This window comes from Leptinotarsa decemlineata, unplaced genomic scaffold (genome assembly GCF_025532065.1).
Source record: "Leptinotarsa decemlineata unplaced genomic scaffold, Ldec_3_MD MMD2_P_RNA_scaffold_8, whole genome shotgun sequence".
NCBI classification, from domain to species: Eukaryota; Metazoa; Arthropoda; class Insecta; order Coleoptera; family Chrysomelidae; genus Leptinotarsa; species Leptinotarsa decemlineata.
This window is the reverse complement of record NW_027412535.1, coordinates 1541456-1554670: the sequence shown is the minus strand read 5'-3', so window position 1 is coordinate 1554670 and position 13215 is coordinate 1541456. Positions and strand designations below refer to the sequence as shown.

The window sequence follows — 13215 nt, the reverse complement described above, 5'->3', positions numbered from 1 at the left end:
GTATGTATGTATATATATGTATATATATATATATATATATATATATATATATATATATATATATATATATATATATATATATATATATATATATATATGTGTATATATGTGTATATATAGATTGTAAATATTTTACTTTGTTGACTTCAGTTCTATAGAACGACGCGACGTTTAATTTATTAATTTCACTTATAAGATTTTACAATATATTTGAGGTGAGATGTAAATTAGTAATTAATTATTTTTAATATAAGTTTATTACAGCTTAATGACATTGTACAAGTTACAAAAAAAAAATACTATAATTTTTAGATTGTATCGATTTCTTTAAAGTTGTTATTCACTTATATGTATAATTTATTAGTCTTTGACTAAATAAAGGATTTATATATATATATATATATATATATATATATATATATATATATATATATGCCAAGGAATGGTTTGATGACGTCGAATCATTTTTTCCTAGTCTGAAGGACCTTTCATGTTCAGCATACCGTTTTTGTAAATTTCGGCCACATTGTCCCACATAAACACTATTACACTCCAGACACTTAAGCTTATAAACTCCAGATTTCTACAACTTGTCCACCTTATATTTTGCATTGAAAAAGAAATGAGATAACCTGGCATGTGGTCTGAATGCCACTTCCACATTGTTTTTTCTGAAGAAACCCGCATTATCTGTTCTTTTTCCAAAATATGTTAGAGTTACCCATTTCTTGATTTCTGGTTGTTTAACCTGAGGGTATATTGATCTGTAAGAAAATTTCCGGCTTTGTTTCCTGACTAACTTCTGGATAATAACTGCGTTGTAACCATTATTATGACCTATCTGTGTAATTATATCAATTTCCCTAGCTAGCTAGCAGACAAAAAGGTAGTGAGAATGCTCTGCGCAACATTGAATTGTAGGCTGCTAATTTATGACTGTCTGGATGGAAAGAATCGCTTGGGATGGTGATGTCTGTGTAGCTAGGTTTTCTGAAAATATTGAACTCAAATTTATTCTGACCACATGCCAGGTTATCTCATTTCCTTTTCAATGCCAAAGATAAGATAGACAAATTGGAGAAATCTGGAGTTTATAAGCTTAAGTGTCCGGAGTAATACTGTTTATGTGGGACAATGTGGCTTCAGGTACTCAATTAAGCCAAGTACCTCTATTAGTACCTCCAGGGGTAGTATATAATGGTTAATGTAATGAACCATTGTTAGTTTATTCTATAAGTTTGAAAATGGTTCGAGTCTGGTTGAGATATGTTGACGACACCTTCATAATATGGATCCATGGGAATAGTGAACGTAGCCAGCGTAGAAATAAGCAACATATGGAAACCCATCATCAAGCGAAAAATGGCCAATTCCCGCCAAACAGTCATCTCCCACTGAACCAGTGAAGCGGAAAAAATGGAAAGCGGGGATAATTGAAAGTACTCGAACAATCCATAAAAAGTCATCTCTCGGAGAAATCAGTCCAGTCATCACCCGAAGACGATTGTGGATTCTAATCATCGAAACGTCGTGAACTAACTTGGCTTGAAATCTCTTAACTTTTTAATTTTTATTTTTATTTTCATTTTGTATTTCTTTATTTTTATTTTTTGTTCAATTGTTTTATTTTTACTTGTATTTTATTTCACTATTATTTCATTTCAGGTTTTTTGCTCAATATAATTGTTATTTACAGCTATTTATTTTTGATTCTTCTTTTTTCTAGTTGTTTCTGGGATTTCAAATTATTTTATATATTAGACAATGAAAGTCCGAACTAGTGAAATTAATATAGAGTTGTTTAGACGTTACTCTCTCAAAACTAAGGAGTTTCCAGAAATAAAAGCAGTCAATAGTCCCAATTAAGTTGTTGATCAATTATTGATGGTTGAATTGTCCAACCAATGGAATTTCAAGATCGAGATTCAGGTATGTGATGTATTCGCAAAATTGGTGATTGAATATGGAGAGAAAATATATTTTCAGGTTGGACCGTCGATGAAGGTGGAGGTGACTGTTATAGCCCCCTTGGAGGGTTTTCTTATATCAAGCTACCCAGTACTGCTTTGTGTGGGCTGTGACTTCAGCTTTGTATCCTGCCAATGTAAAAGTGTGAGAAAGGACCACGCACACTCCTTATGCAAAATGGCTTTCTGTCGAATCGCTCAAAAGTTCAGTATTGTGTTGAGCTCGATCTACTGATCAAAAGTCACAATAGGCACAAACAAATTCTATGTATAGTTTTCGAAATACAAGGTGCCAAAGCTGGAAAATGCCACTTTCAGACCAATATTAACTAGTTAATATAATAATTATAGGTAGAATTGAAAAAAACTAAATGGAGTCTATAGTTCAGATCAAACTTCCATATATATGTTATGAACTTTAAAGAATAATATACAGGATGAATCGTTATTATTTTTGGGCACTATAAAATGAAAAATGAAACTTTAAAATGAGTTGACGCTTCCATGCTTATTGTTAAGAAATCACAATAACTTATTCAACTGTTTCTAGTTGAGGCCACAATACACTGAAAATATTAGATTTATCATTTTATACAGAGCGATTCATAATTTTCGTTGCGATATTGTTTCGCAATGATTCGTTTCATCAAAATTTTCACTTGAATCAGGTGAAAATGTACAGAAACCATATTCAGAAATGATCAAAAGAGTGATTCAAATAACTCATATCTATTTATAGGATTTTGACATATTTTTGTTACATTTCGCCCTGTATACTAAAATTTTGACTGTCAAATTCTTTTATATTTTAGCATTCCGTAGTGAATATGATTTGTGAAATTGAGAAAAAATTACGGAAAATTTGTATGTACCGTTTTCTATTTATAACCTGGCATAGTCAAGTAGGCATATTTTTCAAGGATATTGAAAATGTAATTTCGTTCTCGGTAGATGAGTTTCGAAAAGAAGACGACCCAATTTACCTTATCCCACAATAATAAATCATAACGCACGAGGTTGTTCAAAATAAAAGCATAATTTATTATGTATACAAAGTGAGTTGAGAAAAAATCGTAAGACTTTACTTTGTTTCGGATCATAATTTTTCGACTTGACGACAGTTTTTTGATATTATAATATAATTTTCGGGAGCTAGTTCAGATAATTGGCTCAAAATACAATTCAGAAATCAAGATATCTCTAAAGCTCTGTTGTAATCGGCAAAATGTCGTTCTTCAGGTCAAAGTTTCAATTTGTTCAGTTGTAATCGTTCTTATGCTCTACTCACCATTTCCACTCTCTCACTAGAAATGATGGAATATATGGATAGATATCTTATCCCGTTGCTAATTTTGAATCCAAACCTTAGGTAAATCAGTTGATAGAGCAATCGCCATGTAAGCGAGAGTGAGGTTTTTCCGATATTCCATATATCTTCTGATTTGTCTGAATTTCACGATTTATTTGATATTACATAATGAATTCACCATGAATTTCATACTAGTTCAGTCGTTCAAAAATGTTTATGAAAAATCTGTTTGATATTCTAATTCTTTGTCACAATCTGTGCTCTCTAGGTATATCCTAACAAGAGATGTCAACATGATTCAAAATATTGAATAACTTTGATATCTTTCATTTTTGAGTTTTCATTTAATATAGCATAGTTCAAATGAAAATCTCACGTTAGAAATATCAATACAAGATTGAAATATTTTTTTAAAGTTTTTATTTCAAATCGATTACTTCATAAGTCATGTATAATCGTCCGAAAAAAAATAGTAAACATGATTTTTATACATTTTATTCAACCAAACTGAACCAAAGAATATAAAAGACGCATTCAATACGATGCATTGACAATTTTTTATTCGATAAGAGAAATGAAATTCTTCCAGAAAGTTGTAAAATCAGTTTGGTTAAAGTGGCACATTTCCTTTTTGGTTTGGTTTATACAGTTCTGTGGACGATTTTCACTAAAAGGGTTTACTGGCGTTTTGTGAACTCTTCCAATGAAAATGGTCCAAAGAACAGTATAATATATTTTTGGGAAAGAAAGTTTTTGGCTTTCTACTACTCCATCTGATACAAAAAAAGGGGATGGGAGAATCTTCCAAAGAAAGGAAGGAAGTAATCAATTTCAAAATAAGTAACTCTATACATGGATGTGTAGATCATGCAAAGAAGTAACTTTCAGACACAAACTGAAAGAAAGTCCTCCTGAAACAGCTACTTTCATATAAACATTGAATTACACGAAAGAAAAAAATTCTTTCGAAAGAAATACTTATATATGAACACTGAATTATACAGAAGATACTTTTCTCTACTCAGTTTGTATATCAAATATTTGTTGTGGAATAAGAATCTGATATCATTCACATGAGTTCTACTTTGAATGAATGGTAATGAATTGTACTCACATGGAACACTGTCACCCTCACTGGTATACACCGATGTTTCGCCTTAAGACACTTGCCCTAAGGCTCTTCAGTACCAAATTGGATAACATTATAGAAAATACACACACTTCATTCATGAATTACGATTTTGAATGTCACGGAATAAGCTTGATCTGCTTATGTCATCGTAATGACATTCATTCACCTATTTGATTTAATCCCAGCCAAGAGGAATCTTATTTGAATTGAAGGGGTTATATTTTTAGGAGTGATTAATTTTTGGGAAAGAAAGTTTTTGGCTTTCTACTACTCCATCTGATACAAAAAAAAGGATGAGAGAATCTTCCAAAGAAAGGAAGGAAGTAATCAATTTGAAAATAAGTAACTCTATACATGGATGTGTAGATCTTGCAAAGAAGTAACTTTCAGACACAAACTGAAAGAAAGTCCTCCTGAAACAGCTACTTTCATATAAACATGATGCATGATCTACACATCCATGTATAGAGTTACTTATTTTCAAATTGATTACTTCCTTCCTTTCTTTGGAAGATTCTCTCATCCTTTTTTTTGTATCAGATGGAGTGGTAGAAAGCCAAAAACTTTCTTTCCCAAAAATTAATCACTCCTAAAAATATAACCCCTTCAATTCAGTATAATATACTTTTCAAATATTGATTTTCATCAAGTAAAAATCACTTGAATGGACGAATAAACATTGTTTTTGATAATTTGCAGTCAAGAAAGTTGATATAAAGTAGAGTCGGAAAAAGATACAGAACTCAAAATTTTCATTTTTTGATTTTCCCAGTTGATTTCAACATTATGGTATTCTAAAATCTACTAATGTGATCCAAACCATGCCCAGAGAATTATTTTTCTGTCAGAGTACGAAAAAGTTTCCATTAAAGAATATTATCGACATGAAAAAATATCTAGTGCTATCTATTTTGGTCACTGCATAAATGCTTCTGGTCGGGTGGCTGGATCTGCAAAGCAGCCGGCCGTAAAAGAATTTCTCGTCTCATGCTAGTTTCAACTTCTGAGAGTTATCGTTCTTAAGAGACTGGTTAATGGAAAAACCCATTTTTGAACACAAGATTTAAACAACACATGGAATAAACAATAGAAATTATCGAAAAAATATCGTTACCTACATTGTTAGTTCACTTTGTCTTTCCACATTTTTTTATGAGTACCTAAATCGTTCTTTACGATAATGTGTGAGTGTTGCTGATCACATGTCAATAATTTCTGAACTATACAGATGCTTGTCTTCTATTGGAGGTCTGTTCGCCGCATCACAAATAATGTTCAAAATCTTACTTCATGGATATTTGGATACTTGACATGTTGTTGATTGCGCGCGTAACCCAAAAACCACAAAAACTAGAAATATCTGCACAGGTACCGATAGTTCTGTTTTAAAAATCTGTTTTAAAATCGCACCAGACTTAGAAGTACAGTAATATCCCATTTTTGGTGGATCATTAAAGTCATTCATTTCCATATAATCATTGAAAGCTATCCAGAGCATATATTTGCTGGCATATATTTCCTGAATCTAGAATAAATTCGAAACCTTAAAAAGTTGGGATCACCTCGTAACTCATCAAACTCCATGATCTCATTTTCTTCCCTCTGGAATTTGTCTTCAATATATGCTGGGGCTTGATACTTGATAAGTACCTACAGTCAGATCTCTGAGATAATCCATCGATAAACATGGAAAATTTGGCACGTCATTATGGTTCAGCTGTCTCCAGTTTCCATTTATCCTATGTAATTGTTCTATTTCTACTCTTCCTTCAACAATATTGACTTCATCCACTTTTTCCAGTAAAGTTCTAGCTAATTCTGCTGATAGATTTGGTATAGATACCACTTCACGATATCTGTTGATTAATCCACCAGCTATTTTAAAAAAATCATTTAGATGAACGGCGTGATGTAACGAAATTGTTCCTTTGAAAAATTTGAACAATGATTTCAACTATCCATTTCGTGCTTCTACTATCCATCTGGACATCTTGATGATTCTTGAATTATTAGCTTCTGCAGTTGAAAACTGTTTCTGATTGCGTCTCAAAACTGGTGGAATATAACTACCTATACATATTTCCTTCAACATACCTACCGAATCGCGGTACCCTCTATCCATTGTTAAAATATTTTCTCTTTCAAACTAATTTGTCATTCTTTTCAGATCTCCCTCTAGTGCATATCTCAAGATGGAAGCATCATTATTTTTCGAATCTGAAAAATATTGACCATTCATAGCTAGTATGTACCCGTCTGGAGCAACCAAAATCTCTGGTTTAACCAAATGTTCACCTTTATGGTAGCAGTAAGACTGCCTCAGTATCCTAAAATTACTAGATTTTTCAATTTTGTTATAGGCACAGTCAATACACGCGATTGCTTTAAGTAGTTGTGGATTAGAATTGTACAATCAATCGGTAAATTCTGTTAAGTGATGTAATATATGTAATCTTGCCTCTTTATAGATGAAAATCCAATATTGTTAGAAAAAAATCGTTGCATAAGGAACATTCTCACATTGGAAATAATAAAACTGATATTTTGCCTAGATGAGTAATTGAAAATAATTTTTAAGAACTCGAAATTGCTCTTTTGTTAATGAAGTTAGGGTTTCAAAATCTACATCACTGATTTCACCAATGTTCTCAGAATTTCCATAGTTTTGGGAATTTCTTGAAACCATATCACGAAGTTTTTCCATAAACACCTGCATTTCTGGACCTCTCCCAGTATACGGTCTATTCACATATTGCAGACCATCTTGCAACAATGAAAAAATGTTATCATTTTCATCTAAATGATGTTGACATATTCTTGGATAATTCGGAATTAATATATTTTTTCTCAAAAAAACATGAACTCTAAACTGTAGCGACACTCTCTGAATATTCTGTTCAGCATTACAAATGCATCATGTGTAGCTTGAAGTTCGAGTGCAAACATTGAGACGAAGACAATGTGGATTCTCTTCTAGCTGTCTTACTTCATCATTAACTGATATCGAACAGTTCAAACAAATCCTAGTAGCATTATCAATATTGATATGAGGTCTCCCTGCGGCATCTCGCCTCGTGCAATGAATTTCACGTATTGCTGCATTTTCCTCTCCACGAATAAGAAGTATGTCTGGCGCTACTTTTTTCTCACAAATGAAACAGTTAATGGTATGTATGACAGGCATCGTATTCAAATTAGCAAACTATGCCAGGTTATGAATAGAAAACGGTACATACAAATTTTCTGTAATTCTTACTCAAATTCACAAATCACATGCACTATGGAATGTAAAATATAAAAGAATATGACAGTCAAAATTTAGGTGTACAGGGCGAAATGTAACAAAAATATTTCAAAATCCTATAAATAGATATAAGTTATTTGAATCACATTGTTGATCATTTCTGATTTTGGTTTCTGTCCATGTTCACCTGATTCAAGTGAAAATTTTGTTAAAATGTAAAAAACGAATCATTGCGAAACTATATTATATATCGCAACGAAAATTGTGAATCGCTCTGTATAAAATGATAAATCTAATATTTTCGGTGTATTGTGGCCTCAACTAGAAACAGTTGAATGAGTTATTGTGATTTTTTAACAATGAGCATGAAAGCGTCAAAAATAATAACGATTCATCCTGTATATTATTCTTTATATATGGAAGTTTGGTCTGAGATCAGAACTATAGACTCCATTTAGTTTGTTTCAATTCTACCGATAATTATGTGTGATATTGGTCTGAAAGTGACATTTTCCAGCTTTGACACCTTGTATTTCGAAAACTATACATAGAATTTTTTTGTGCCTATGGTGACTTTTGATCGAGCGTGCTACCTAAGCTAGCAATTACATAATGTCGTATGTCTTTCAAGCAATGTATATTTAGACACTCGTCTCAGATCTATTTATAGAAAGTGGGGACGTATTAGTCAATTTTGTGGCATTCAAAAAGACAATTTCCTCCAACTAATAACTTTCCTTTTTGATAATACATATTTTTCATTTGATGGTAAAATTTATAAAAAAACTTTTGGTACGCCAAAGGGAGCTAATATGCAGCATATTTTAGCAGCATATGTCATGGATGACCTGCTAGATTTGGTCTTACAGGTACTTCCCTTCAATCTTTTTTTTTTATAAAAAATATGTCGATGACATTATAATATCCTTTCTTCAAGATGGAATATCTGAGAGTGTGCACATCTTTAATAGTTATAACCCTTATATACAGTTCACCATCGAAACTGAGAACAACGAACAATGGGTTCATTTCTTTGACACTAAAGTTATCAAAACACCAGATAACACTATACTCATAGATTGCTATCGTAATCCTATCAGTTCTGGTAAGTCCTTGAACTATTGGTCATACCATAAGCAGTCAACGAAAATTAATTTTGTCAAACAAATGAAGAACCGCATTCTGCAGACTTCCTATCCTTCTTTTCATAATAAAAATTTAAATATACTTTTCCAATTATTTATTAACAACTCCTACCCGGATCCTCTACTTAAGAAGATCTTATTTAGTACGTCTACCATTGACGTTCAAATTTACAATAAACAGTTGGATATAAATCCTTTAGAGTCTTAAAATGTCACAATAGCTTTCAGAACCATATTCACCATTAATAAATTATTATTACTCCAATCAACTTTCAATCTCAATTAATCTATTCCATTCCAGTTTATATTGTGGTAGTGAATATATATATATATATATATATATATATATATATATATATATATATATATATATATATATATATATATATATATATATATATATTCACTACTCCGTGCATTTGTATTTCTATATTTCTATCTTTTGGTAACCAAGTGTTGCCCATTCTTACACTTGGCTGCACCATACTGATGATGGGCCAAAAGCCCGAAACACGTGTCTATGGTTTGCCACTTTCATGAGTGCTATGTCCGATATTAACTTTTGTTTCTATATCAAGACACTCAATAACTTTCATATTTGTATAATTTCCTGGACCCGGATGTCACGCAGGTAGATATAGCTGCCTCCGTGGTGATTTTGATAGTTTTCTTGTGAACACGAGATCTATCAACTGAAACCACAAATGTGCGGTTGGCTCCTGTTGGTGGCTCCGTGCATTTGTATTTCTATATTTCTATCTTTTGGTAACCAAGTATTGCCCATTCTTACACTTGGCTGCACCATATTGATGATGGGCCAAAAGCCCGAAACACGTGTCTATGGTTTGCCACTTTCATGAGTGCTATGTCCGATATTAACTTTTGTTTCTATATCAAGACACTCAATAACTTTCATATTTGTATAATTTCCTGGACCCGGATGTCACGCAGGTAGCTATAGCTGCCTCCGTGGTGATTTTGATAGTTTTCTTGTGAACACGAGATCTATCAACTGAAACCACAAATGTGCGGTTGGCTCCTGTTGGTGGCTCCGTGCATTTGTATTTCTATATTTCTATCTTTTGGTAACCAAGTGTTGCCCATTCTTACACTTGGCTGCACCATACTGATGATGGACCAAAAGCCAGAAACACGTGTCTATGGTTTGCTACTTTCATGAGTGGACATAACCATAGGATATAACCACAACAAAACACAATTTCAAATAGCAATATACAGGAAACCTACACAAACAAGCTCCACCATACCCGCAACTTCAAACCATCCATCATCACACAAAATGGCTGCCTATAACGCATTCATATATAGAATGTTAAGGATACCACTCAGCAATGAAGCCCGAAACAAAGAACGGAAAGTCATATACCAAATAGCGAACGAAAACGGATACTCCCAAAAGACAATAAATACCCTAGAAAACAGAATCAAACAAAAAATACAGAACAAAATTATTTTAAACATCACCGAGTCCAACCTCAATGACAATGTAAGTACATAATTTTCAACTGTACAACTGTATCAATTAGTCTTATGTTCTTTATCAACTGAAAGAAATACATCTAAAAGATTGTTTTTGGAAATGTTATTTATATTACAATCCAATAATTGCCTTGATAAAAAATCAGACATTGATCACCTCAGTGAAATCTGTGCTTTTTTATTAGATATTGACAAAAATCTAAATAATTTCCAAACCAACAATAATCCTGGTTTTTCGTCAATATAATTTCATAACATTTTAATATTTTCTCTTTTAACAAACTTTCAACCTCCCTATAGCAGGTTTTTACCTTCATTCAACAACACCTCTTCACTTGTTTTCCTCAAAACTAATGAGGATGTTGTTAATCAATTAACATTAACATTTGATTTTTGGATTTTTCTCATTCAGTTACTTACAGAACAGCAGATGCATTTAATCACACTTGCACCAGAATAGTTCTCGTTTGTTCCATAGTTTTATCATCTACAAACAAACACACCTCTTCAAACTGAATTACATGACAGCTGACATTGTCAATTATTTTGTGTCTCTCTCTTTGTTCTTCAACCACATGGCTTTTACCGGTAATCCATAATTTTAAAACAAATAACGATTTTTAGTAAATTTTAATTCAATATTCTTCTTTGTATCCAGTGAGGTGTCAATCTCTTTTGATTTAATGACTTGTTTATTGTATTGACATGTTTCAACTGTTTAAATGTAACATTATTTTCGACACGGCCAACCTCACTAATAGTAAGTTGTGACCTTTCATAATAATTATTTTCATATTGTATCACCATTATACAAATTTTGTAGCTTTTCCCTGAAGATGATAATAAATTTCATCGAAATATTGGAATAAGTTGTGTTATAAGATACATATATATATATATATATATATATATATATATATATATATATATATATATATATATATATATATATATATATATATATATATATATATATTTCAGTTGAAGGACAGTCTTTGCTGACTTGTTGAGAACAAAACTTGGAAATTATCTTTGGGTGATCAGCAGAACGGAAGTGTACTCTACCAAACTACTGAACGAATTCCAGAAACTCAACCAGATCATCAAAACAGACGCCAAAATATACTTCAACAAGAAATGCCTCGAATCCAACGTCAAACCAAACTACACCAAAATACAGATAAAGAACAATAGTACCAGCGCAAAGAAAGCAATAGAAAAAGCCCAAACTACATGGATCCAAAACGAAATACAAGAAGCATACAAGAAGAAGAATATCCTCACCAAAAAATTATACGAAACACATCTACACCTAGCAAAAGTACTAACGGCAGAAAAGTGGAATGAAAAATACGCAGATATATCTAGGAAAAACTACCAACTCAAGAAGAACACATACCAAAAACTAAACAAAAAACTGAACACATTAATACAGAAACAAGATAAGGACACAACAACGATGAGAAAACACCACACATTCCATCCGAGAGTCATCAACTTAACGAACGTACATTTCAACGATATAGAAATACAAACACTTGAACTAGGTCCAAAATTCAGTCCATACCAGAAAATCACGCCACAAACTATTGAGAACCTAATTGTTGACACAGAGATGGCTTTGAACCAAGTAGAAGCATCAAAAGTAGACGAAATCAGATCAGAAGCAATCAACACGCTGAAAAAATAATCAAAAAACCAGAAAAGACTCCGGAGAAACCAGCAATCACGAAAGCCATCAATTCAATAAAAAAGAAGTTGATCTCCAACAACCTCACAGCAGTTAAAGCCGACAAAAGTGACGCCACAGTTATTATTGAAAAACAGGAATTAAGTATGAAAGTGAACAAATATATAACGGAAAACGATTTTAGCACGATGAATCACGATCCAACCACAAAATATGAAAGACAAATTAATAGCCTAATAAAATCCAACAAACAGATCTTTAACAACAAAGCATTGAACAGATACACAGTCAACAATCCAAAAGCACTAAAACTCAACCTATAAGACCGGTTATCAATTTCACCAGAGCACCTTCATTCAAAATTTCAAAAATCATAGCAGACGAACTGAAAAACAAAATCAACAGGAACAACGACCACAGCATCAAAAATTCAATGGAACTCACAGACAGAATCTCTACGACAAATGTCAGTCCGAACACTAAACTGTTCTCGTTCGACATAAAAAACATGTACTCCAACATACCAGTCAACGAAAGTATAAACATCATATCTGAGAACCTAAAACACCAAAACATAGACAAAACCTACATTAACCAAATGGAACACAGTCTAAATACAATACTTAATCAAAATTATTTCGAATCTGAAGGGGAAATTTATAAACAAACAGATGGACTAGCGATAGGATCCACACTATCTAGCATTATATCCGAAATATAACACAACTCAAAACTCAACTACTTGGGCATAACCATAGGATATAACCACAAAAAAAACACAATTTCAAATGGCAATATACAGGAAATCTACACAAATAAGCTCCACCATACCCGCAAGTTCAAACCATCCATCATCACACAAAATGGCTGCCTATAACGCATTCATATATAGAATGCTAAGAATACCACTCAGCAATGAAGCCCGAAACAAAGAACGAAAAGTCATATTCCAAATAGCGAACGAAAACGGGTACTCCCAAAAGACAATAAATAAACTAGAAAACAGAATCAAACAAAAAATACAGAACAAGGATCAATCCACCCCAACAGACAAAACAACACAACGATGGACAGCATTTACGTACGTAGGACACCAAACCAAAAAACTAACAAACATCTTCAAACCACTGAACATCAACATCACATACAAGCCGAACACGAAGATAACACAAAAAATAAACAACTATGAAAAAGAAGATGACAAAGACCAAAATGGGATATACAGTAT

At 32.4% G+C, this 13215-nt stretch overlaps 1 protein-coding gene across 1 annotated transcript in view; it reads right to left on the bottom strand.

Moving 5' to 3' along the window:
* The window catches only part of LOC111511015 (intermembrane lipid transfer protein Vps13), a 1108316-nt gene that overhangs the window by 141327 nt on the left and 953774 nt on the right, over window positions 1–13215 (bottom strand).